Source organism: Hemicordylus capensis, chromosome 3, assembly GCF_027244095.1.
Source record: "Hemicordylus capensis ecotype Gifberg chromosome 3, rHemCap1.1.pri, whole genome shotgun sequence".
In the NCBI taxonomy this organism is placed as follows: domain Eukaryota; kingdom Metazoa; phylum Chordata; class Lepidosauria; order Squamata; family Cordylidae; genus Hemicordylus; species Hemicordylus capensis.
Genome location: NC_069659.1, coordinates 144,169,620 through 144,195,473, shown reverse-complemented (window position 1 = coordinate 144,195,473; position 25,854 = coordinate 144,169,620). Strand labels below are relative to the sequence as shown.

At 43.7% G+C, this 25,854-nt stretch overlaps 1 long non-coding RNA gene across 2 annotated transcripts; it reads right to left on the bottom strand.

Annotated features, from left to right (window-relative positions):
• Positions 1-1,416: 1,416 nt before the first annotated feature.
• On the bottom strand, positions 1,417-25,854 carry LOC128348684 (uncharacterized). 2 transcript variants are annotated; one of them, XR_008318257.1, is made up of 4 exons: positions 25,732-25,854; positions 15,557-15,647; positions 11,392-11,482; positions 10,786-11,103 (listed from the first exon to the last, which is right to left on the bottom strand). It is a non-coding gene; the product is annotated as an uncharacterized LOC128348684 (long non-coding RNA). The 2 variants fall into 2 exon arrangements; XR_008318258.1 differs by lacking the exons at positions 10,786-11,103; positions 11,392-11,482 and adding an exon at positions 1,417-1,571.

The following is a 25,854-nucleotide window of genomic DNA, read 5'->3' as shown; positions in this document are numbered from 1 at the left end:
TTTTTAAAACAGTTTTCTTTAAAAAAATTCAAAAAATCTTTAAAAATCAACAGATTGGCCAATCTGCTTCAAGATCAATACTAACTTGTACTACATCTGTGTCCAATTTCAGAACTCTAGGCCAAGCCATTCTGGAAATATAAAAGGCGACCTCTTTTCCCTTAGCGATTATTATGAGCCCTTCTGTGAGAATGGGTACATGGATCTGGGCCTCTAGGTCTGTGTCTAATGGCACTCCTGGTGGTTTCTATGTCAGACTAGGACTATAGAAACCAGAGTGTAAACTATTATTAATCCATGATGCTCACTGTTTAATCTTGGGCTGGTAATCTCTCAACCAAATTTACCTCACATGGTTGTTGTTTGGATGCAGCCATGTACAATACTCTGAGCTCCTTGGAGGGTTGGGTGGGTTAAATATGAAACAATTGTGTGCTTGAACATAATTTTACTGACAGTCAAAGGATCTTACTTCCAAATTAGGTTTCGCTCGGACCCAAGTTACATTGTCAACAAGCAGGTACATATACTGCGGCCAATTTTTGCACCAGTTCATATATGAAGTGTTAACAGAAGAAGAAAGAGCCTACTTAGGAATCCAAAGGCTCAGCAACGTTGGATTAAAATGTCTTAAAAATGTGATAATGCTGTATCTCAGTGCTGGCTCCTTCCTAATAAAAAGTTCCTGTGTAGGGAAGGGGAAAAATGGACTTTTCCTGTAATTAAACTGGCAATGAATAAATTGTTATCTCTGTTTTCTCAATAGCTGCTTGCAAAACCATTTAGTAAAAGGGACCAGCTGAAACCCAAACGGAAAGTCCTTTCTTCAAATCTGAGCAACAGGAAGGTTTCATTGCCTGTCAGTCACAGCTCCAGCAAAGCTCTTCTTCTTTTAAAGCACTTCAATTTTTCAAGCTGTTGGAGGGATTGCCATAGATCCTGGGGGCATACGCCTGAAAGCAAGATCATAATTCAGCAGTAGGAGGTCTGCTTATCTCACTCAGCAGTGAGCTGGCAGAGGACAAGAGCCCAGGCTTTGTTTATGAAAGCAATAAATAGCATGCCTGTTTTGTGGCCTAACTGGTTTTAAAGCCTATTGGTTGAGAGATATTGGGGAAAGTGTTAGTGCGTGTGCATGCACAAGTAGGGAGCCTATCTGTGTCTTTAAAAACAACAAAACAAAAACCTTTCTTGCAGTTACAGCCTCTTGATCTCTTTGTTAAACTGTGCTTTTTAGGGGCCTATTGTCTTTCAGGAAATGCCACCCCATTACTCTAGGGAAAAGGGAGAGTGAGGGAGAGGGATGGCATTCTGTGACTTGGGTACTGACTGTAAAAAACACAGCTTGCTTTAAAAACACCAAAAAAAAAAAACACAGAGAGAGTGAAAGGCACAAAAGAGAGAGAAAGTGCTTCTAAGAACTATTTTATGACAATTGGCTCACAGTCATATATTGGTTTCCATATGCTTCTTAATCCTGAAGAGCAACTTCCTGCATGAGATTCCTGCTGGTTTCAGTAGGTATGCTTATACAATATAAGTTGCTGCTTTGATGGCATCCCACAATTATACTGAAACGAAATCAAAAGAACATATAAAAAGCAGAAAATGGGAGCGGAAGCGAAGCTGAGGCACCTTCTTCCTGTTGTGATATTTTTGCTACTTTGGTGGACAAAATCACTCAGTACGACACTGAGATTACACTTCTAGTCAACTATCTTCACCTAAATAAGCATAAAGGAAATTGTTAACCTGTTGCACCTACTATCTTTTTCATTGTGTTTCATACTGTTTATCATGAGGGTAACACTGCCAGTCTCTTACAAGTGATGGCAGATTGCTCTTTTATTCTATATTATTGCACTTTGTTGTATTCTTGCTGCACTTTATTTTATTAGTAAGCCACTATGATTACTTTATATTGAAAAGCAAGGTAAAAAAGATTAAATTTATTTATTCACCCTGAGTGATTCTGTATATATCTTTCTGTATATATCTTTCCAAAGAGTAGTGGTCAGTGCACACTTCTTATCTCCATTGGATCTCCCTGTGTGGGGTTAAATGAAGGATTCCATATTGTTTTGCTCTCTGTGACAACATAAAAGTTAGACTGCTGGACAAGACTGCACAGAATCTGTGGACTTCTGAATAAATGTGAGGGGATTCCCGTAGGCAGTCTGTGGAACCCTTGTTCAGCATTCAGCCATGCATGCTGCTGCTGTGCAAGATACACTGCAACACACCTGGCCCTAACCCATAATGGGTAGTCTTCACAGGGGGCTGGTCTTTCTCCAGGTCCCTGGCACACAGATTACTTCTGCACAGAATATCTTGTACAAAATACTTAAAAAAAACATTTCTTTCCCATTGCTAGGAAGAATTGGCCATACATGTGTCCACTTGGCCAGCTGCCCATCCGAGTACTTCAGATGACACCTATTAAACAATGGCCTGGTTCACATAATCATTTGAATCTAGGTTTAAGCAAACAGCATGATCATGCAAACCCACACCAAGATTACTGACATTGGTTTGTCTTCTGAGATTCCCGCCTTGGTGTGGGTTCAAACAATCATACTAATGTTGGTTGCCAACTTTAAACCTACATTTGAGCAATTGTGTGAACTAGGCCAATGTCTTGAGAGAAACATATGAAAATAAATATATGAAGGGAAATAACCTGTTACTGTTGGTAAAACAATTTAGATCACCAGTAGTTTACTTTTTCATGAAACCTTTTAGTCATTTCCAAAGACAATTTTGCTAAGAAAATGTGGGGAGGGGAGGACAATCTGTACAAGTTTTATTTTAAAAGTCACTTTCATTTAAGTAAATATTTCAGGATAAATATTATTAATTATATGTGGTTATCAAGGACATAATCTGTTATGACTGTATTTTTAAGTTTCTTAAGAATTTTATAAAGTAAATATTACCGTTTTCTTTTTAGACCACACATTCTTTGTTCCTGTTAAGCAGAATTATCTTAGCCTTAGCTGTTCTACAGCATGAGAGACCTCTTTACTCTTCTGTGAAACATAACGAAGAGTAATTGATCAAAGACTGAGAAATCCTTTTGCTGCTGTTAAACTGAAACCCAAGTCTGGCCTACTGCTAGCAGATGAGAAGCAATGGGAGATTCCAGAAGCCCATGTGCGGATTATAGTTTTGGTGTCACAACTTGGGCATGGGCAGCTACTAGAGGGCAGGTTGAAGTCTTGCAACAGATTACTGGGGCACCAACCAGGTGGCAAGATGCTTCCTGCCATATAATTGCAACTTTCCATGGTGGATCTGATTGCAAGCTTTGCAAAGAGCACCTCTGCTCTGCAAAGCTTGCCAGAAGCACAAGGAGAATAGAGGAGGCTGCTGGCAAACTTCCCTCCTCTCTATTCCCGATGCCACATCCAAAGCTTGAAGGGTCCAGTTTGAAGGGGGCTAGCCCCCACCAGAGATGTGGGGCAAGGAAGCTCTGGAGCCCTTCTTCAGCCACCTCGGGCTGCCCCTGGTCAGAATCCAAAGTTGGGACCAGGAGGTCCCAGCAGAAGGACAGAAATGAGTCGGTCAGGAACCTGGGTCAGGAAACAAGCGGGAAGCCATAATCAAAGCTTCAATCATCATAACTGCAGAGTGGATTGCAGGATCCAGAAACAGGACAAGGTGAAAACCAGAGCCAAAATCAGGGGTTAAGCTGAACATACAAACCAGCAGAGGAAGATAAGCTGAAAATCAAAGCTAAAGTCTTTTCATGCCAAGCAGATGAATAGGTACACAGAGTGAAAGACAAGCAGAAAGTCCCTGAAGGATCCAATGAACAGCCTGGCTGGGCAGGGAAAACCACTCTTTGATCTGACAAGACTGGCATAGTTCAGCTGGCTGCTCAACAAGGCAGTGGTATGCAGCTTCTCAGATTTCCAGCCTTAACATGAGTAGCTCCTGATACTTGGTCATTTGGCAGTGCTCCCTTGGAGCACATTGCCACATGGGTCTATATCCTAGTTATAGTTATGGACTGACATACAGGGCAAAAATGTACAGGTACAATGAAAGAGCAGGCAAACGGAATTTCCCAACTAAGGGAAGGGGCAATTTTTATACACCCTCCCCTTCCCCAGGAAGTCCTGTGCCACCTGAAAATATGTGCCTGAGGGCTGTGCAATCCTCAGGGACATAGTTTCAAGTGGCACAGAGGGCTTTGTGCGGGAGGGAAGTGCATCAAAAACTGCCCATTTCACTCTGCACCAGTGCAGTTAGTTGGGAAGTTCTGTTAGGCTGCTATCTCACTGCACCAATGAATCCTTGCGCTATATGTCAACCACAGTGCTTATTCTTTTTGTTTCCTGACTGATTTGACCAGCAGCTGACATTAAACATATTCCTGAGAAAATGTATGAACTTGTAAAGAGTAGCACATACGTCTTTTTAAATACATTTACCCCTCCTTGCCTATAACCTAAGGTGTCTCATAAAGTATATAAAACTAATGAATAAGCCACCAAAATAATATTTAAGAGTATTTAAGAGAGCACCTTCTTTGTCACGAACCCTACTAAGATTCATGACTTCTTTACTTCTTTGTCATGAATGCCTACTAAGATCATCTGGAGAGGTCTGGTTATGGTTGCTGCTGGCTTTTTTGATAGCAATTCGGGACCGTGGCTGCTCCAGGGCTTTGGAATATGCTCCCTGTTTAAAGAAGAGCATCCCCTTCTCTATTTGTTTTCTCAGGTTTTTAACTGGATTTTTAAAAATTTCATGTGTTTTTATCTGTGAATTTGTTTGATTAGTTTTGTGAATTTTAACCATTTTGTGAAAATGGTTTTATACTATTTTAATATTTGCTGTGTGTTTTTTAATTCATACACCACCTAGAGATGTTTGTATCAGGAAGTACAGAAATACGATAAATAATAAAATAAATAATTAATAAATAAAAACCATTTAAAACAGCCAGAAAATCAGTTCAGATCATAGTGGCCAGTATTCTCCATAGCCTAACCTCAGCATTAGGAAGCCACTGGGGCTACAGTGCACCTAAAACGCAGCCCCGGGACTGTTGTGGAGGCAGGCTGTTGCAAATCTCCTTTAAACAACTTGTGGGCACTTGCTATGCGCCACTTCTATTGTTTCCAGTTGAAGTTGCATACCAGAACAAGTACCAGGGAGTCCTTGGCTCAAAATTTCACTCAGCAAAGAAGCTTACTGGGTGACCTTCCAATTAGTATTGTTTTAACCTACCTTATAGGATTGCTGTGAGGATAGAATGAGCATAGAGAATCTTGCACACCATTTTAAACTCTTTGGAAGAAGGGCAGAGTAGAAATTTAAGCAATAATAATAAAAGCCATGGCTTTTCTCTTTAAAATATTAGAAGAAGGGACTTGAACCTTTCCCCAGTCTGATGTGAAAGGCACATGTTTTCTACTTGGGTTTCAGCACAAAATGTATAATAAAAAGCAGCCATGATAAAATAACTGCCCTAGTTCTGGATTTTGAAATCCCCATAGAATATAATGGTCCAAAACACTGTAGCTCCAGAGTTTATAAAAGATTTACATAAACTCCACTTAACTTTGTGAATAGATGCTCAATCTTTATAGATCTCTAAAAAGTATTTTTACTTGTTCAGCTTTGGCAATCTTACTGTCAGTTATTGCGTGTTGCTATGATTTAAGACAAAAAATAAAGTAGTATTTTAGGCATCCTAGCCAGGAATCAAGATAAAAGTTATATATATATATATATATAGTGTTCACCATTTTTAGTTGACGTGAACTGAAACTTTTAGTAACCTTTTTGTTTAAACATGAGATAATTGTAGGAATAAGATGAAGACTTAGTTTAGTTTTGGAAGATTATTTTTTACTGGAAATGTATGTAATAGAGTGTAATGATAGGGGGCTTAGCTGATTTAATCTCCTTGTATGCAAGTGCATTATTTACATCCATCTGCACAGCACAATACCAGGTGGAAGTTCAGATAAGTTGTAAAAATTCCATGTAACCTTGTCTCTGTTTCATTCTTATGCCTCAAAATAGAGCACGAATATTCTCAATAGGCCAGGAGAATGAAAGAACTTATGAAAAATTGTATACCTAAAACTCTGGAGGTGGTTGTGCAAAACTATTTGTACAATTTGCGCATTGGCTTCAATCTGCATTTTAGAATGCTTCATATGTTCATATGCTTTTACATATGAACATTTCACCTTTGACCTATAGAAAATAAGGAAAGCATTAAACATTCTGGAACCCATCATCTGTTAGAGGCCTGCAAAAAAGTTGTCTCTTCAGCAGCTGGGGCTGAAGCAAAAACAAAGTCCGTCCAACTCCATCAGCACAGAGCCCCATTGTGGGCTGCAGGTCCTTTGAAAAAGCCCGGTGTGCTGAATATTAACACCATTTCACACATTCCCAAGATATATGCAATTACCTCAGGGAGAGGAGCTGGGAATGCGAGGTCTCGACGGCTTAGATAATGACATAAAATAAATTGCAACGATTACCCATGTATTTTTCCAAGAGACGTGTTATTTAAAGCCTATCTGGGCCTTGCAGAATGAAAGACAGAGGAATGTCCACTTTATGAAATTGCTATTAATGTGTGACCTAGAGTTGAAGACAAGGTTAATTATGGGTTTTTAACAGAAGTTTCATTTTGGCTTAATATCAGTGCCTGGCTCTTAAATATTGAAGTAAGTTACATTTTTCAGGGACAATTGCCTTTGAATGAAGAATGACAGGGCTCTGATCTTTGCTGACCCTTACAACTCCCACTGTGTAATCCATAGCAACTACGTTTCTAAGGCAACCAGAGAACACGTTGTCGAAATAGGATAAAACCATGAAATCTGATGTCATACTTTCTTCAGGATACAAAATGGAAAGTAATCTTTTAAAGCGGACTTATTAAATATTTGACCTATTGTGTAAAAAGGATGAGATGGTGCATGTTTAATGCGACTCCCACTCCATACTACCCCAGAACTAGCAGAATAGCTGTGGACAGTGAAACAAAAATAAATGTGGATAGGACAGAAGTTGTTTGTAATATTCCCAAATATTCCACAGCATAACTGGGTTGTGAATTAGGCTGACAATCTACAGAGTGAAACCCTCCCTTAAAAAAAAAACCCTTAAAAAAATAATAATAACTGGTATCAGTTGTCTTGGTTCCCCCTTTATTTCTTGAAGAGAATGCATGATCCCAAGAATATCAACTTTCCTATCATTCAAGAAGTAAAACAGGAAGAAGAATGTGGTGGCATAATGCTAAGCACAACTGTGGTCACTGCAGTGGAATATGTTTCCTAAGTCTAGAGTTAAGAGATGTGCTCCGTCTTGCCTCAGATATCTACTTCAGCCCATCCCCAAGAGATGTACCCCAAATGTATTTTTACACGCATGCACACCATATATTGAAACACATCAATAATCAAGCAATTGACCTAAATGCAGTGGCACACCTAGGGGATTTGGGGGGGGGGGGCGGGGGGGAGGCCTGCTTGGCTCACCCCCACCCTCCAACCACCACGCACAGGGCAACTAAAATTACAGAAAAGCCGTGGTATAGTGCAGTGGGCCAGTGTGGAGCAGGGGACAGGGTGGCGACAGGAGCCCCCCTGGTCATGTGGAGGCCCCCTCAGACCTTGGAGGCCATGGATCAGTGCCCAAGGTCTGGGGAACCCAGGCTGCCGCCAATCAGAGGCCACGCCTCACGGCCCCAACACGCACCCTGCGTCTGATGTCAGATGTGGGGGTGCTGGTTTAGCTCCTGAGCAGGGGCTGCACAGCCCCCGTTCGGGAGTTAAATGGTCTCTGCATTCTCAGCGTGGCCAGGAGCAGCTCTTCCCTGACTTAAAGGAAGGGAAGAGCCGCTCCTGGCTGCACAGCAAACACCGCAGAAATTTAACTTCCGAACAGGGGCTGTGTGATCCCCACTCAGGAACTAAACCAGCACCCCCACATCTGATGTCAGGTTTGACGTCGAGCTGGTTTGGTTTGACAGTCTGGGGTTGAACTGAACCACCCTCTGTTTGGTCCAACCCCAAACCGAACACCCCCCTACTGTTTGGGGCATTCATGAACATTTCTTTTTTTAAAAAAAAATTACCTTTATGCCTTTCAGGATAGAGGTGGTGGAGGGGTCCATGGAGGTTCCCCTCCCCCGCTGACCTCTTTTCTCACCACCAGCGACCTGTTCGGCCGGTTTTTTCACCTGTTCGGCCTTCAAACTTCAGTGTGGTGGCCATTTTGGATGCTACCGTGCCTGCGCAATTAGCCTCTGCAAGGCCTGGAATGACCCAGGCCTTACAGAGGCCAATTGCACAGGTGCAGCAGTGCCCAAAATGGCCACCATGTCGAAGTTCAAAGGTCCGAACGGGCCGAAAAACCAGCCAAACAGGCAGCTGGCGGTGAGAACGGAGGCTGGAGGGGGGATGGGGAACATCCACGGAACCCCCCGCTGCCTCAAGGAACTCCTCCAAAGTGAGTAAAGGTTTAAAAAAAAAAATTAAAAATGTTCATGACCCCCCCGCAACCGAACCGGGGTTTTTTGAGGGGCTTCCGGACCGAATTGGCCCGGTTAGGTTCGAGACTGGTCCGGACTCAAACCAAACTGGGCCTTCCGGTTCCATGCACATCCCTATTAGTGACTCTGTTGAGCAGCGATGCAATCGGTACACCAACAGAAGTACCGGTCTATGCCTGGTCCTCAAACTTAAGTACACACATTCGATATGGTCCGACACTTTAACAAGGATCCTGGTAAGGGAAATGTTATTCTTATAGATCACAGCCACTCCACCTCCTCACCCACGGTCCCTCACCCAGTCCTCAACAGGGTACCCTGGAGGGAGAAACTGGGACCACACTGGGCCCCCAGCCTCCCGCAACCAGGTCTCTGTAATACATACCAGGTCGGTGCCTTCATCCAGAATAAAATCATGGATGGTTTCTGATATGTTCTGGACTGACCTGGCATTACAAAGGAGCAAGGTGAGTTTCCAAGATTGGTTGGCACTGCTCCCCAAGGTCAAAGAGCTGGCAGGACAGCCGGAAAGGAAAACAGTTATTAGGTTTCCAAGTCCCCTTCCCCTGTAATGGGCCGCTCACCTGCCAACGTTACTTCTTCTGTTCCCCACCACCACCAGAATTGCTGCCCCATGATCAGTGGATACGCTCCATCTCCCCATCTCCAGATAAGCCCAAACACATTCATAAACAGAATTAAAACAAAATCACCCAGGACTAATTAAAACAGAAGTCACATTAAATACCCTCCCACACGTGAATTCTTGGGTCAGGAAACCTGGCCCTCACCCTCACTGTCCCCCAAAGTGGCTCCCCCAGAAGGGGTGATGCCCTTTGGTGTTGGGCTCACTGCCACAAGCAGCATCCCTTTATAGGCCCAGAGATGACCACCCTGGGCAGATGGAAAGCAGGGACTGCTGAGTCACTCCTGGGCCGTGATACTGCAGAGCAGCCACTGCCAGAGGCCACAGTCCCATAGGTCATCTTAGGTCTCACCATCTCCCTCTCCTGCAGGCAGGCATTCAACAGCAGCAGCAACAGCAGCAACAGACAGCCAACACTAGTCTCTCATTCTGAGGGCTGTCTGGGAAGCAGGTTCTCTCTCCCTCTGCTGCAGGGCTTCTTGCAACAGGCTTGCAGAGATTTCCCTTTCCATTGCTCCTCATAAGACCAGGACCACACTCAAGCCAGGGCTGGGAGGGTGAGGCATTTTGTAAACAGGTCATTTTGCAAACAGGTTCAAAAAACATCAAGCTGCCCTACCCATCAAGACAGAGGTATGGTATAACAACATGGGTATGTCCTTCAGGGGAGGGGTGGTCATTTGTTTTCAAAGCAAATAGAAATCAAACAAAATGTGACCCACTTGGTTTGTTTTCCATATATCCTGAAATATAACTGATGTGAAATTAATGGGGATCATTTTCAGAACTCCCAGTCACCTACAGAATCTATTTTGTATATATTTGAAATGTTTTTTTAAAACCTCAGATTTTCTTAAATATCCATACTGCTCTAGGATGCAGGGGCAAAATAACAAACAAACAAACAAACAAACAAACAATAGGATGCCCCAGTACACTCAGGTGGAGACTAATTTCTTATCATGTTGTCATCAACAGTGCCATCTTCCCTTCCTAGTTTAATTCCAAGGAGTAATCCTAATTTAAATGGCCAGGGATTTCTGTTTTCTTATTGGAGGACACCATGTGTGATCATCAATAAAAGGACTTCCTGAGTACTGCAACCAGGTATGTTGTTGGTTTATAGAACGTGCTCACCTTTATACAGTTGAAGAGCTGCAAAGTTGTGAGCAAACCATGCATTTTAATTTGGTAGCCGTTTTATTATATAATGTTGTGTGAGCCATATATTTGCATGGCATCAGTCTGCTCCTTAGCTTGTTGGCTGTATCATTTGTATAGTTGAATAATCTCATCTGCTGTATAGTTAATGTAAGGAATTTATGGTGTTTCTTTTACAGATAATGAAAAGACAAAGGGTTAAAGTTTAATTCTCTCTGATTTTGCTGCAGAGGATCCATTTACTGATACAAATTAGAAAGAAAATGATCACTAGGTGTGTGCATATTTGGAACAAATGGAAAATAAACGAGATGGGGTCCCTTTGGTTCAATTTCCATTCATTCCTAATCAAACATGATGTCAAATGACTGGTTATGAGTGAGTTTTCATGCCCTCGTTGAAGAACCTATTAAGGGGAATTGATCACAAACTAGACACAGAGCATTAATCAGGAGTCAAGGATCAAAGTTGATTTAAAATACAAGAAAATGCATAATACAAACGGATAAGCAAGTCCAGTCCTTCTATGTAGCAAAATGAGGCAGCTGCTTCTGGTGGTGGGTAGGGGAGGTGGCAGGCACCATTACCAAGCCTTCACCACCACAGATGGTATCCTCACCTTCCAGAGTCCTCTTCTCTCCCCCACTAAGTTTTTCCCTGTGTCCTTCCCCGCCTCACTGGATGAACTCTGCACAGGCACTGCTCACCCACTAGTCACTGCTGCTGCTGCAGCAACTCCTCCTCCGTCTCCACTCTCCTCTTCTTTCTAGAAGAAAAAGTGGAGGAATAGAACATCCCCACACAACTCTTCTTCTCTACTTTCTCTTCCAGGAGGAGGAGGAGGAGAGGGAAGAGGGGGGAACTGGCCACTGTAGCAGCAGTGGTGTAAGATCATGCTTACATAGAGAACGTCCCAGTAGGGCACGAAAGAGAAGGCACGTGGTGGTGGTGGTGGTTAGGAGGAGGAGGAGGAGAGTGGGGTGGAAGTGATTCCTGGCAAGAGAGGAAAAAGTACACTATAGCAGTCAGGGGAGGCCAGCATATGGCACCTCACCTCAACTGGTCCAAAGATCTTGTGCTGTCACTGCCCTTCAAGGAAGCAGGCAAGAAGATACTTCTGACTGAATAGCTGTTGAGCTGTTACACTGTGGAGCAGTCAGCAAACAGAAAGCTCTGATCAGTTTAACCAGGGTTAACCTCCACCGATCTAATATGGCACTATGGATGGCAACATAAGAAATGATCATCTCCATTTACCTGTATTTGCTGCTTGAAGAATTACCACTTCTGGCTGCTGTAATAGAGATATTGGTTGAAATCCAAAGATCAACCTTTGCTGTTCTCACATGGCTTCTGTACCCCCAGTGCAATTTTAGACTCCTGTCAGGGGCATAACTACCATTAGGCAAGGGGAGGCAGCTGCCTGGGGGCCCCCACGCCTCGAGGGGCCCCCCAGAGGCAAGTCACATGTGAAGTGAGTGTGTGTGTATCGGTGAGGGGCCCATTTTAAAATTTTGTCTCTGGGCCCACTCCAGCCTCGTTACACCCCTGACTCCTGTATACTAATCCCCATTGCATATCACAAACTGCTTTCGAAACTCTTCACAGGTTCAAAAATGGTTTGCAATACAGCTCCAAGGAGAGGCAGCTTGTTCCAGAGTAACTCCCTGGGGTGGCCAGAACTAGGTATATAAATCTTTGGATCCTAGCCAACATATTCAGCACAAGTAGCTAATGCTGGTGCTGAGACACCAGCATAAAAGTGTAGTTCAAAAGACATCCCCAGTACACTGCAGCCACTGCTAAGCAACTATTGCTCAGTGATGGTGAATGCTAAAAAGAGAAAGAAAAAGAAAGAAAGAAAGAAAGAAAGAAAGAAAGAAAGAAAGAAAGAAAGAAAGAAAGAAAGAAAGAAAGAGCTCCTTTGAAATCATGCAGTTTTCATTATTACTTGTATGGAGAAGTTTTGTTTATGTTCTTAGACTGGTTCTAATCTACTTTCCAGGATTAATTATTTTATCAGCTGAAAAGCTGGAAAGTATCCTTATGTCTAAACACTTCCATGTTTACATTTCGGTTTGTTTCTCTTGGCCAATTCCCACAGTACTGTCCTAATTTGATTTAGCTGTGGAACATGCTGATAGAGGAAGATAGGGGAAACGGAACATATCAGAAGCCCTGCTCAGGTGTTAAGAGGCTGCGGATTAGAGTTGCCATGTCCCCCCCAAATTACGGGTATCACCCAGATTTTAAGTATCTCACCCAGCTTGCTTAGCCCACCCAGATTCTCCCAGATTTCAGCTAGCTTCCTTCCTTCCTTCCTTCAAGCTAAGCTCTAGCCCTTGTAGAAGCAGAGTTATGGAGCAAAATGTGCAGCCACATTAGGCATCTGGATTTGGAAAGTCAGAATATGCCAGCAGGCCCTGTCCCTATGCTGGTACAGATACTTGGGAAGAGATCCTCCCCAGGATTAAGAACACTGAATATTTAGCATTCTCAGCCACTAGAGTATTTATCTAAATATTACAGTATTTAGGAGAGGAGAGCTGATCTTGTGGTAGCAAGCATAACTTGTCCCCTTAGCTAAGCAGGGTCCACCCTGGTTGCATATGAAAGGGAGACTAGAAGTGTGAGCACTACAAGATATTCCCTTAGGGGATGGAACTGCTCTGGGAAGAGCAGAAGGTTCCAAGTTTACTCCTTTGTATATAGAGAGTTCATGGATTATTTGTGTTTCATAAACTCAGTCCAGGTGTTAAGAAACTGTGGACACTGTACCCAGGTACAGCACCCATGGGAATGCACTGCAGAGCCCTGCCCATGTACCAACATACCTTTAAACCACTATCACCACACCGAGTTTCCACACTTGCAGTGTTTCTCTGCAGAGATTGGAACATAGGAAGCTGCCATATACTGAGTCAGACCATTGGTCCATCAAGCTCAGTATTGTCTTCACAGACTGGCAGCGGCTTCTCCAAGGTTGCAGGCAGGAATTTCTCTCAGCCCTATCTTGGAGATGCCAGCACTCCCTGGCATCTCCAAGATAGGGCTGATAAAGATTCCTGCCTGCAACCTTGGAGAAGCCGCTGCCAGTCTGTGAAGACAATACTGAGCTTGATGGACCAATGGTCTGACTCAGTATATGGCAGCTTCCTATGTTCCAATCTCTACAGAGAAACACTGCAAGTGTGGAAACTCGGTGTGGTGATAGTGGTTTAAAGGTATGTTGGTACATGGGCAGGGCTCTGCAGTGCATTCCCATGGGTGCTGTACCTGGGTACAGTGTCCACAGTTTCTTAACACCTGGACTGGGTTGGAACACAAATAATCTATGAACTCTCTATATACAAAGCAGTAAAATTTCAATTCCTGTCGGCTCTTCCTTTGACTCCCCAATCCCAAAATACAACTCAAACCCACTAGCAGTTGGTTGAGGGAGCCTTTCAGGCTGCAGTGAGACATTATAAAAAGAGACTCACAGCAGCACACCCCAGAGACAATGAGTGTGTGTGGTTCATTAGAACCTCTGGACTGGCTCGAATTCAAGCCAAACTGGGTGGGTCTGTTTGGAGGGGCAAAAACCGAATATGCCACGTTCCGTTCAAGTTCGGTTTGAACTTCGGTTCGTGTTTAGTTTCAAGCACACACCTACTCTTTTCTAGAGTGCCCATTTAAAATGTAAGCATCCATAACTTGCCAGCTAGTCATACAAAGCAGCTATCAGGAACCAAACTGGGATATAATGAACATTATTTCAAGCCCATATGGGTTTGTGTTTAGGTGGGCTTGTACTGGCATGTAACAACCTGGCAAGTTTATGTTTGTGTTGGCATGCTAACAACTGGATGGCGTGCATGGCAGCTATGTTTCACAACTGACTTGTCATGGGCTGGGAGTGCACTGCAATGCATGCACATTTATAGTGGACGCCAGCATGTCTCCAAATTCTATAGATTGCTTCTAGGTCAGTGTTCTTCATTGCAAGCCCCGGGAGCCAGTGGTGGCTCCCACTGACCCTAAGTAGGACTCCCTGACTAATGGTTTACTAGGCCAAGCTTTGGCTGAAGCCAAATACTGCACACAGTTTCCCAGATACCACATGGAGGCATCTGCTCCCACTATGCTCTGCTACACTTTGTCCAGAGCCACTGGGGCTCCTTGAGGGGGAATGGATCCCTGTTGTCTCCCAGCACCATCTTGGAAAGCATGCACAGAGCACCAAGAAGTGTAGTCCTTTCCTGAGCTCTCCTCATACAGCTCTGTGGAAAACACTGGGAAGGACTACAGTTCCCAGCACTCTATGTGTGCCTACCAAGATGGTGCAGGGACTCAACAGGGCTACATTTCTCTTTTACCATCCCACCCATGCTGGGAAATGTGCAGCATTGTGAGGAGGTCAATGTGGTAGGAAATGGCTCTCACACTGAAGATTTCTTGTCAAAGTGGCCTGCACTTGAAAAATAGTGAAGATCACTTCTGTCTTTATGGGAGAATTATGAGATACGAAACAAAAGTTTCTATATCCTAATAATGATGGAATAGTAAGGATGAAAAAGAGAGTGAAGCGAACAAGTTTTTAGTTCTGATTGCAAGTCTTGGCATTATAAATAGGTAACATGCAAAAACAAAAACTCAGCCTACATATTCCAACAGTAAAATCTGCAGAATAGAAATACAACTCCGCTTTTATACATTACATTCTACTTCAAGCCTCCTCATAATTTGCCCTCAAATGACATTTTTATCATTCCCAAATAGATTTAGCAGAAGTCCTAATGAGTAGCTCTAAGTTACATTTTTTTATCAGAAGATTTGTGTAGTAATTACAGTTTGATGCCCTGTCAGATGCACACCGTCAGCCACATAATTAGCTCTAATTAAAAAAAAAAGAATGAATAAGAATCCTGCTGTACAAGTAGCCAAAGAAAACAAGAAAAGGGGATGAGAGGTTAAAATCTTAGTCAACTGCTTTTCCTCAGGAAATCCTGCAGTTTCAACAAAAAAGGAAACACGTGAGGGAACCATTTGTCTAGGCAGAGTAGCTTTTCCGTGCAGGTATTGACCACAAGAGTGGATTTTTAATGAGGTACCTTCAGTATCTTAATATCACCATAGCCTGCTCCACAATAATGTAATTATGTCTGTAGGAAAGAGGAAGAAGTTCTATGTAGTGGGTTTAGTTCACTCCCCACCTCCCTATAATTTGTTAGACATACCTGTTGGATTTGTTAGACTGCTGATCACAACACAGCCCTGCAGGTGGCAAATAGCAATGAAGATCCATCTGCAATTGCCTTCTTAGGTGGCCTGGATGGGAAGCATTACACAGGGTGGCAAAAAGTCAGGCAGATGCCAAGAGCTGCAATTAAGTGAGACTAGAGATGACCCATGGCTTCTTGGTGTCTGTGGCAGATAACCCAAATGGTGCTCTCCATGGAGAAACGTATACTCATAAAGTTAAATACAATGTTCTCCCTTTTACTGATATCCTAAAATCTGCTGTCTCACCTGAACCTGCCTACCACACTGTGGTAATATATTTCCTGTCCCTGTAGTCCAGATTTTTGGAAAGCACATGGCCAAACCGTGACTGATCAGCAATACAGTTTACAAACTGGAATTAGAATTATTTTACATAAAGGAGGCCAACCATGCAATCCTAAGCACATTAACACAGAATAAAATAAGTCCACAGTTTAATGCAATTTTCTCCCTAGAAGGATTGTTTAGAATTAGAACCTTAATGGAGCCAGTGGGAGCTTTCTTTTCCTTAACAAATAATAGCTGTGGGAACACCAATACAATCTGAATCAGAACCATAGAAGGGGATGAGTTTCAAATCCCCCTGCTACTACCACTGCATTCCTAATCTTCAGGGACCCCAGTTCAGCGGCTAGATTTTGTTTGTTTGTTTTTAAATTAAGCCAGTCAATGCTAATGACAGATTTAACATCATGTATAGTTTGGCCCTCAGGTATTTCAATGTTCTTTGCAATCTGTGTTTCTAAATTTGCGGGGTGGGTGGGAGAGAATGATCATGGGTTCTTACAGGACTCGTCCTCCTGTTCTATAGACTTGTGCACGCACACACAGGTGCACCTAGGTAAATCTTCTTTAATTAATCTTTAATTAAAGTATCTTTCCAGTGGGATTCATTCATTTCTTTTCATATGCTATATATTTTATTCGATTAGCATTCATTTGGAGTGTTGCAGACTGATTCATTGCCAAGAAAAAAAAGCCCTGTGACTAGGTTTTGCAAAAGCTTATGAGAGTATGGTAGCTAGCTACTGGTTGAAATACAACCATGCTGAGATTTGGTTGGTACATAGACCAGTTGTGTCTGGTGGCTTCCTACACAGTTCTGCAGGCCACATATCTCAAGAGGAAAGTGTGGGTGGCGTATGGTGAAATGGTATATGAATGACTTGGTATGGTAAGTTCCTAATAGTTGCATTTCCTAATGCTCTGGGACTTTGTGCATATTCTACATAGATGGGGTAAACTGGTGTATGGGGGGGGGGGGGGCGGAGAGAAAGAAAAGGTTCTAAGTTTTAACTTCATGAGCTTAAGAACCTGTAGGCAAACTCCTTGTCAACTGTTAGAAAATCACGTTATCTGCCATGGGTTCTAAACATTTATCACATTACAGTTTTCAGGTATTGGAAAGTTATGGGGAAACTAGACTCTAATCAAGTAGGAAAGTATGTAGGCCAGTTTAAACAGGATTTTGGAGTCCATGTAGAGGAGCAATTCAGATGAATGCCCTCTCACACAATTAAGGGATGCCCTGGAAATGTGGTGTTCGGATGTCTTCCTGTGATGTCAGGGCAGTAGCACTATCAGTGCATCCCTGACCTTATCGTGTGCGCCAGACAGTCGTTGTCTGAACTGGCCCTCTGTCTACTCCTGATGCAGACAATGGTATTCTGAGCCTATTAATAGATTCTGTAAGTCTGTCTTTCAAACTCCATGTTCAAATTTTAGATGCCAAGATGTCTTGTGGCAGACACTCCCATAACTGAAAAGTTTAACATGGGAAGCAGACCTCAAATTCTAATTCTCAATAAACATAGCCCTCAAGTGTTTGTGCCTAGCTATAAGGCCAGACCCAGGATGCTACATACCATGTTCCCATAACATGAAAGGTCACTTAGACACACACAAAAAAGACAAATTGTGCTCAAAATACATTTTACGAACCATGCAATTTAGACTAAATAACTTTAATTGGCAAAATCTGGCGTGATTGCAATTTTCTTTCATAACTCCAAGTATGTTTTCAAGGAAAGACTGATAAACAGAGAGCAAATGAAAAGTATTGGGTGCACTGGAAGCAGATCTGAGGTGTAGCTGGGAGCTAGAAAATTGGGTAGAACACAAAAGTCCCAGCATATACCGAGTTTGTATTTTCTCTTTTCTATGATGATGAAGGCCACAAACTTGTTTTTAAGATTAGAATAGAGATAGTTTATTTATTTATAAAAGTTTTTTTATTTCTAAATTAATAGCTAATTTCTACATCAAACACTGCAATGCATGCATGTATGTGTGCATGCAGGGGCACCTTTAGGCATAGACCTGGGAGTCCAGTTCTGTGTGCCTACTCTCATAAACAAAACTTCGAAGCAACATGCCACCACTTTGCCCAACCCTTTACATTTCCAATCTCAGAGTTCTGAAATTGGGCATACATGTAGCCCAAGATGGTAGGACTCTGTGTATTTTATTTAAAGGAAATTGGTAAATCCTGTGATTTTTAATGATTTTTTTCCTACTGTAGTAATGAATTTTAATGATTTTTTTCCCTACATCCCCCTTGCTTCACAGTTCTCATGCAGACCTTTTGGAACATGAACCAACTTGAAATCTAGTCAAAGGGCTTTTTTCCTTGCCAGTGGAGTGTCTGCAACACTCCAAATAAATGCTAATGGAATAAAATATATAGCATACGAAAAGAAATGAATGAACCCCACTGGAAAGACACTTTAATTAATTAGAGAAACATCACAGAATGTATTCCTTCCTCAGATGCCTCATGGAACAAACTCTCCAAGGCTAATACAGACAAAGTGAAATTAATTACTCTTAGCCAAAATATAAAGACAAGTCTTGACTGCAGTTGATTCCAAGTTCAAGTTTTTGTTTCTCAAAAATCCTATCACACACTTAGCAGCATCTAATTGTTTAACATCTGTGGAACAGAGTTTAAAGAAATGTCTTTTTAAAATACAATACAGCCTGTTACAATAACCCTTGCTTTCCTTTGGGCATCCGTTGCTTTTCTGCTCTGTGTTTTAATAGGATTTTTATAGGTGCCGAAGAGATAAATTTATAGCTCCAGGGTTACCCTCCTACTTTCTTGGGCTTTGCTCAAGAGAGAGAAAGAAAATAAAGTGCTTTTCCACTCTTAGTAAGTTAGCAAAAAAAGGATCTACCAACCAGAAATTTGATTTTTCAGGCCTGGCTCCCTGCAGGGCATTAAAGGACAGCAGAATCAGCTTTCCTATCATCATATAGACAAATGTCCTAAGTCCAATACATACAGTGTATTGAGATATGCACTCAATAACCTTGGGCAAATCAGATTAGATGTTACATAGGATGGAGTTCCATAACTTCCCTTTTAGTTTTCTCTTTAACCAACAACTTCATGGCACTGGAAGTGGACAGTGGCTGTGGCACAAGGGATGGTGTGGAGGTTAACCCTCTCTGACAATTTCCTGTTGCAAATCACTTCCCTGTTAATAGTCAAAGATATAAAAACATATAGGGATCAATATTGTGCCTGTATGTTCTGCCCCCCTGCAGCCACCACCAGCTGCTGGGAGGGTAAATTTAATTTAGGGAAATGGTATGGGGCACAGGCTTAAGCCCAGCCTCTCTGTTTTGCAACTCAGTCCAAATTGAGGGACATCTTCCACTGCTTTTTAAGAGAGAAAGGGGAAAGGGGGAGTTCTGTCACACCCTCAGTCTCAGAAAGCAAGGAGGAAGGGGAAGCTGACAGCCTTTCAGCCTATGCAGGGGTTCCTGAGGGGCAGAGCCCAGCTGTCAGTTCCCAAGAGATGGCTGAGGAAGGTCCGGCTGATGTTTCAGAGCAGGCACAGCAGTCTGGGACAGCAGAGACAGCAACAGACAGACTAGAGGATGAGCTGTGCAGGCAACCCCCACTGACTCCACAGCAAAGGTGTGTCACAAGGTGAAGCTGGAAACTATCAGGAGGAGTAAACGCCTCTTGCAGAGGGCTGATAAGCCTTGAATCCCTGCCAGCTGAGCATTATCAGCTTGGACTATAAAGCAGGTCAACAGCTTTCTGTTAGCTGCTGGAAGACAACATTTGTCAACCCTCGTGTTGACAGCTTTCAGCCCAAGCCTGATATAGAGAACTATTCTGAGCTGTATTTCATTTCTGCAGCCCAGTTTGTATTGTGGACTATCTTCCTGGACTTCCCTTCTGGGTGGCCAGATTGCTGACAAGTTCAAATTATGGAACTGCCACATCGCATCTAGCTTTGTTGCTAACTGAACAAAGAGGCAGCTTTTACTGGGGGAGAGCAACCATCCCTATTGACCCAGCACAGTGTCTCTCCAATGGCTGTTGGGCTACGACTTTTTGTGTGTGTGTGTGTGTTGAGTGCCTTTGGGACAGAGAACATCATTTCCTTTTATTTGATATGAAAACTGTGTTAAGAATGTTCTTTTTTGAAAAGTTGTATGAAAGAAAGAAAGAAAGAAAGAAAGAAAGAAAGAAAGAAAGAAAGAAAGAAAGAAAGAAAGAAAGAAAGGCTGACCTTCATACTAACACTGCATACACGCAGCCAACCAAAACATGTGCAGTAGCTGCAGGCCTGCTTCTGAAGTATACATGTTCAAGTGCAGGTGGCGATGGGCCCCAGCTACGTCCCTGCTTACTTGTTTGGACTTGGGTTCAAGGTTCATCTGGCAAAGGAAGGGGAAACTAGAGTGATATTTTAACATTAAGAAACATTACTTTGTTTTTCTGGAAGCCACTGTGCTTTGAAGGTATTTATTTAAATCAATAAATAACCAATTCTAATAGGAAATAGTGCTAAAGTAGTTCAGGTACTTGGAACAAGTTTAGAGCATAAATAATCAAAACATTCTGAAAGTTTTGCTTATTTCATACATGCAGCCTGTAAGTCACTATATTTAGAATATTTAAAGCCCCCGTTTTTTTAAAAGAAAAAAATTGCCATGTATTAATGCAAATTGTTGTTTGACACATAGTCCATTCTTTCTTTAAAAACTACTGAGGAAGTGGGGAGTCTGTCTGCTCATCTTTATCATATGTTTAACTGCAGAACAATGACATATGCCTGGTTTCTGTCTGGAAAAGATAGTGACAGACGAGGTCTTGCTGAGTACATTGCAAAAGGAGCAGTAGAGAAAGTGAAGACCAGGAGAAACGAGATCATGGTGAGACACAGTGACTAGGTAATTGTGTACAAAGGTCCCAGACAGGAAATGTTACAAAAGAACAAATGATGTTTTAGAGTCAAGTATGTGTGAGATATTAGACAGAAAGTATGACACATCCAAAGATGGAATTATTGAAGAAGGAGAAATGAAAAAGAATGTGTTCACACACAGGAAGGAGGAAAAAGCAAAATATTTATCACCAAGACATGAAGTGGAATGGTAAAGTGACCAAGTGTTAAACATACTTTTTCAAATTTGCCTGCTCTTTCTTGCTTTTGTACAAAAATCACACAAGATAAAAATGAATGTTCTTTACACTTTCACATATTATATAACCTTTCTCTCTCAAATTAATAACCTTTTCCTTGTATGTGTTATCTTTTCCCAAAATGTGTTTTAAGTCTATTTTTTGTTCTGTCTGTAGGGATTTTCATTCATTTTTCTTATAGACCATGATGTTGTATCATATAGGCCCCATTCAGACATAACACAGAACCGCAGGTCCAGTGGACCCATGGCTCTCTGCCCCCTCCTCCCGCTCTCCCATATGCTTTTGGACATGCAGGAGAGCTGCCTCTCTGAAGTCACAGAGACTGAAGGGAGGAGCGGGGGCTGGCTATGTGAGCTTCTTTCTTGACAAAAGGACAGCCTACATAGCCAATTGGGCGAGAGTGAGGGAGGACCTTCCTCCCTCAACTCCAGCTTCGTTGGGCCAAAACTGCAGTGCCAGTGTTCAGATGTAATGCTGGCACCACAGAACCAGAGTTGGAGGAGCCCAAACTCCATTCTGAACCAAAGGTTCAGAGGCAAACCATGGGTCAATTCTCCCCTTCAACTAACTGCCACTAGAAGGGTGGCAAAAAGCAACTCACAGTGGTGTAAGGACACAGAGAATGTTCTATCACACATTACAAAGGGCAATGGGAGAAAACATTGTTGGTGGAAACCTCACATCTATCATAATATGTGGCTCCACACTAAAAGGTGCCATTTTAGTGGTGTGCACGAACCGGTCCAGAGGCCATGATAGAGGCCTCCGAACCGGTTCGTAACCTGGCCAGTCCGGTGGTCCGGCACTGGGGGGGGGGTCTAGCTTTAAGGGCGGGGGGTAGTACTTACCCCTCCCGCTGCTCTTCCGCCTCCAGCACTGCAGTTAAAAGTGAAGTTTGGGGGGTGGCAGCTTTCCTCCCTGCCGCCCCTGCCCCCGCCGTTGCCTGGGAGTAAAGTACCAGCACACATGTGCACGCACGGACTGCACACGTCACATGCAGTGTGTGTGTGATGAGTGCGGCGCGCACACACGGCAGCGATGGGCGTGTGCACCGCGATGGGCGCATGCATGCTGGTACTTTACTCTACTTCCAGGCAACGATGGGGGCAGCAGAGAGGAATGCTGCCACCCCCAAAACTTCACTTTTAACTGCAGCGCCGGAGGGGGAAGAGCAGCGGGAGGGGTATGTACTACCCCCCGGCCCTTAAAGCTAGACACACACACACACCCAGTGCCAGACCGCACCTCCGTGGTTCCATGCACACCACTATGCCATTTAGCGGGCCTTCTGCTGTTTCTTGGAATAATATTTAACATAAATTTACCTTAGTAACACCCACAATGACTTTGTATAGTAGGACAAAATTATTATCTCCATAAAAGCTGAGAGAATCTTGCCCTATTCAAATATGAGTGCACATAGGTACAGTTATCCACACATTGAGGCTATTCACACGAGCGTGCAAAACCGGGCGAAGGTAGCCAGGCCAGTTTTGGATGCTCGTGTGAACCACCGGGATCGTGCCTGATCCTGTTGGCTACCTGGTGGCAAACCTGCCAAAGTAGCCTCCTGCTAAAATGAAGTTAAGCGAGCAAGTGCTCCCTTAACTTAATTTTTTTTTTTTAAATCATGTGTCAGCTGTGGCTACTTGCAGCCGAGTCTGGTACACTCGGGGGGAGGTGGATCCCAGTAATGCACCATGCATTTGTGAGGGGCATTATTGGGACTCCTGGGGGTGGGGCGCCACTCAGTGGCATGTCCCAGCACCCCGACCTCTGGAGCTGCCGCCACTCATCTGGACGGGTGATCCGCCCACCCAGGGACTCCAATCCGATCATTTGCAGGGAAGATAAACTGAACCCTCCTTCCCCGCAGACAGCCCGCAGGCTCTTCTCACTGATCATGAGAAGAGCTCTATTGTGTTGAACGCAGGCACAGCAGTATACTTGCTCTCTGTACAGTGCATTTGAAGGGCCTGTGCCCAGTTTTAACTTTTAAACTGAATGCATTTATAATCATTCCCCGCCCCCCAATGTACAAGTTTATAGACATCTGTACACTCATACAGCATCATATCTTAATAGGGTTAGAATGCAGTTAGAGTGGCTTGCCTAGAGCCACCCAATGAGTTGAGAACTGACCCAATGGACAGGGAGGGGTGACTCTAGAATAGCTAGTTTGGGCAAGCAAAGGGATGGCAAAATAACATTGTTAGGGGAATTAGAATTTTTATATACAATGAGGCTATTCTCATGACCAGGAGGAACTGGGCTAAGGGAGCCTAGTCCAGTTCCTTCTGGCCGTGTAGCTCCCAGCAGCAAACCTCACAAAATACCCCTCCCCTTAAACTAGGTTAGCAGAGTGAGTGCTCCGCTAACACACAAGTAGACCAGGGAGGCTACAACAAGCCTCCTGGCCTCGGGGGGTCTCCCTAGGATGCCCTAGGCACTCGCGCGGGGCATCCTGGAACTTCCAGGGGCCGGACAGCCCCTGATCCCCACTGCCCCTACCGGCTCCATGACAGAGCCGGTAATCATGTGAGTGACCGATCCGGCCGCCCAGGGATGGCTCCCTGCTCATGTATGGAGAGAGCTGGCTAAGCCCATTCTCCCTGCAAACCACCACAAGGCGTGTGAAGCGCCTCATTAAATGCTCGTGTGAAGTGCCTCATTAAATGCTCACAGAGGTAAGGCTTTTTTTTTTTTAACCTTATTAAGGAAGCTTGCTTGACATGTTCAAACTTATTCGGAAAATGGGCCAGATTCATCTTAGAAAAGAATGTCTCTTTGGATTACACCAAACTTTCCAGTCTGCTATCCAGGCAGGTTTTCTCTTCCAGTAGGAACATAAGAACAGCCCAAGGCCTATCTAGTCCAGTATGCTATTTCCCACAGTGTTGACCAGATACCTGACCAAGAGCCCACAGGCCATGCTTTCTGTCCTGCTGTTGCTCCCTTGCAACTGATATGCAGCACCATCTTGCCTCAGGCTGGAAGTGGCCTATAGCTACCAGACTATTAGCCATTGATAGACTTGTCCTCCATGAATTTCTCCATGTCCTCAATGACTACAGTCATGATCTATCATAGTGAACAAGCTAGTGCTGAGCAACTCCTCTTGTGTCAGAAAGCATGTCCCAGTGGTTTAGGCCACACTGCCTCTGTCAATTTGTGCCCATTGGGACAAGTCCCCATTCTGAAGGGGGCATTAGAGTGTGTTTCAGAAAGTTTTCTTCACTACTAGTATCCATTGCTGGGAAAGATCTCTTTCTGTGACTGCCTTGGAAAGCTAATGCCAGCCCTATGCTGGAATGCACCAAGGGTATAAACCATATGTTCATATGGTTGTATGTATGGTTGCATGGTTGGTTGTATGGTTGTATGTATAGTATAAACCATATGTTCATGTCATCTAATATGTAATGCATCACAAGAGGGGGAAATATAGGATACTGAAGCCATGAGCAGATTACTGCATAGGCAATAGAGGCAATTGCCTACGGTGGCAAATCTTGAGGGAGCAGCAAATCTTGGGGTGGGGGGAAGTTGACTCTTTTTCTTTCTTTTTTTACTTTTAAAACTGCCACTGCTTGGTGGGAGTGGCAAAAGCTCCTAGTGGACCTGCCCACCTCCCAAATCATGTCGGGCGCAGAGCACTGCCTGCCTGGACAGCAGCAGACGTGGTGAGGGGGAAGTCCCTGCTTTTTTCTTCTAAAAGCCACTGCAGTGTCAGGATGGGGGACAGCGAAGGCCGCATAGTGGCAGCTGTGGGGAGTGAGGGACATGCCCCTTTTACATTAAATGCTGCTGCCTGTGCGGTGGAATGGGGCGGCAGCTGCTGCTGCGGAAAGGGTTGTTGTGGTGGGGGGGTTACCCCCATTCACCTTAAAGCAGCACCCGCTAACACTACATGGAGCAGCAGTGAGGGAGAGCTTTTTCCAGCTCCCCTCCTCCCTCTCAAATAAGTGCATGCCCCTGACACAGCCCATTTTGGACCTTTCTCCACACGTGAAGAAAGGTCCAAAACAGGCTGCACTGAGGGTGTGCGCTCATTTGGGAAGGAGGAGGACAGCTGGAAAGAGCTCTCCCTCACTGCTGCTCCTCACTGCTGAACTTCCCCACCACCACCACCACCACAAGCCACGCAGGCAGCAGCATTTTAATGTAAAAGGGGGAACTTCCCCTTCGCCACCCCTACCCTCACAATGGTGGGGGTGGCAAATCCTTGGCCACCTATGGGCAGCAAAAGGCTTAATCCACCCCTGACTAAAGCTCTCCATGGAACAAGGAACAGTCAAGTTCAGTCAAACAAGCCAGAGAGAGCAAGCAAATAAATCATAGCATGCCCCAAAAGAAAAGATGGAAGGAATATTATTATACAGTTATTTGTACCAGTGGTGTATGGCGCTTGCAACCTATCAAGGATTACATGAATGCACCATCATTATGAAATAGTACCTGATGATAGGGCCTTGATATTGTGATTTGCATTATTGGCACCATGACATAAATTGTGATACTCCTATAACCAACTTAGTGAAACTCATTTTTTAAAAATATGGAGAATTTGTGGCCAAGTTTCCTTTTGGCATCTCCATGGCTTCAGAGACACTTTTTCTAGCAGTGCCTTGAGTTGGTTCCCACAGCACCCCATTCACACTGATTCATGCAAGTTCTTACCAGTCTCCAGGAAGCTGTTCCAGCTGAGGTTGATTGGCTGCTGTGCCTGGAGCAGCTGCCACAACTACCATGTGAGAAATTGGTTAGTCCTGGGCCATTTCATGCCTGCTGCTCAGTTTCTCC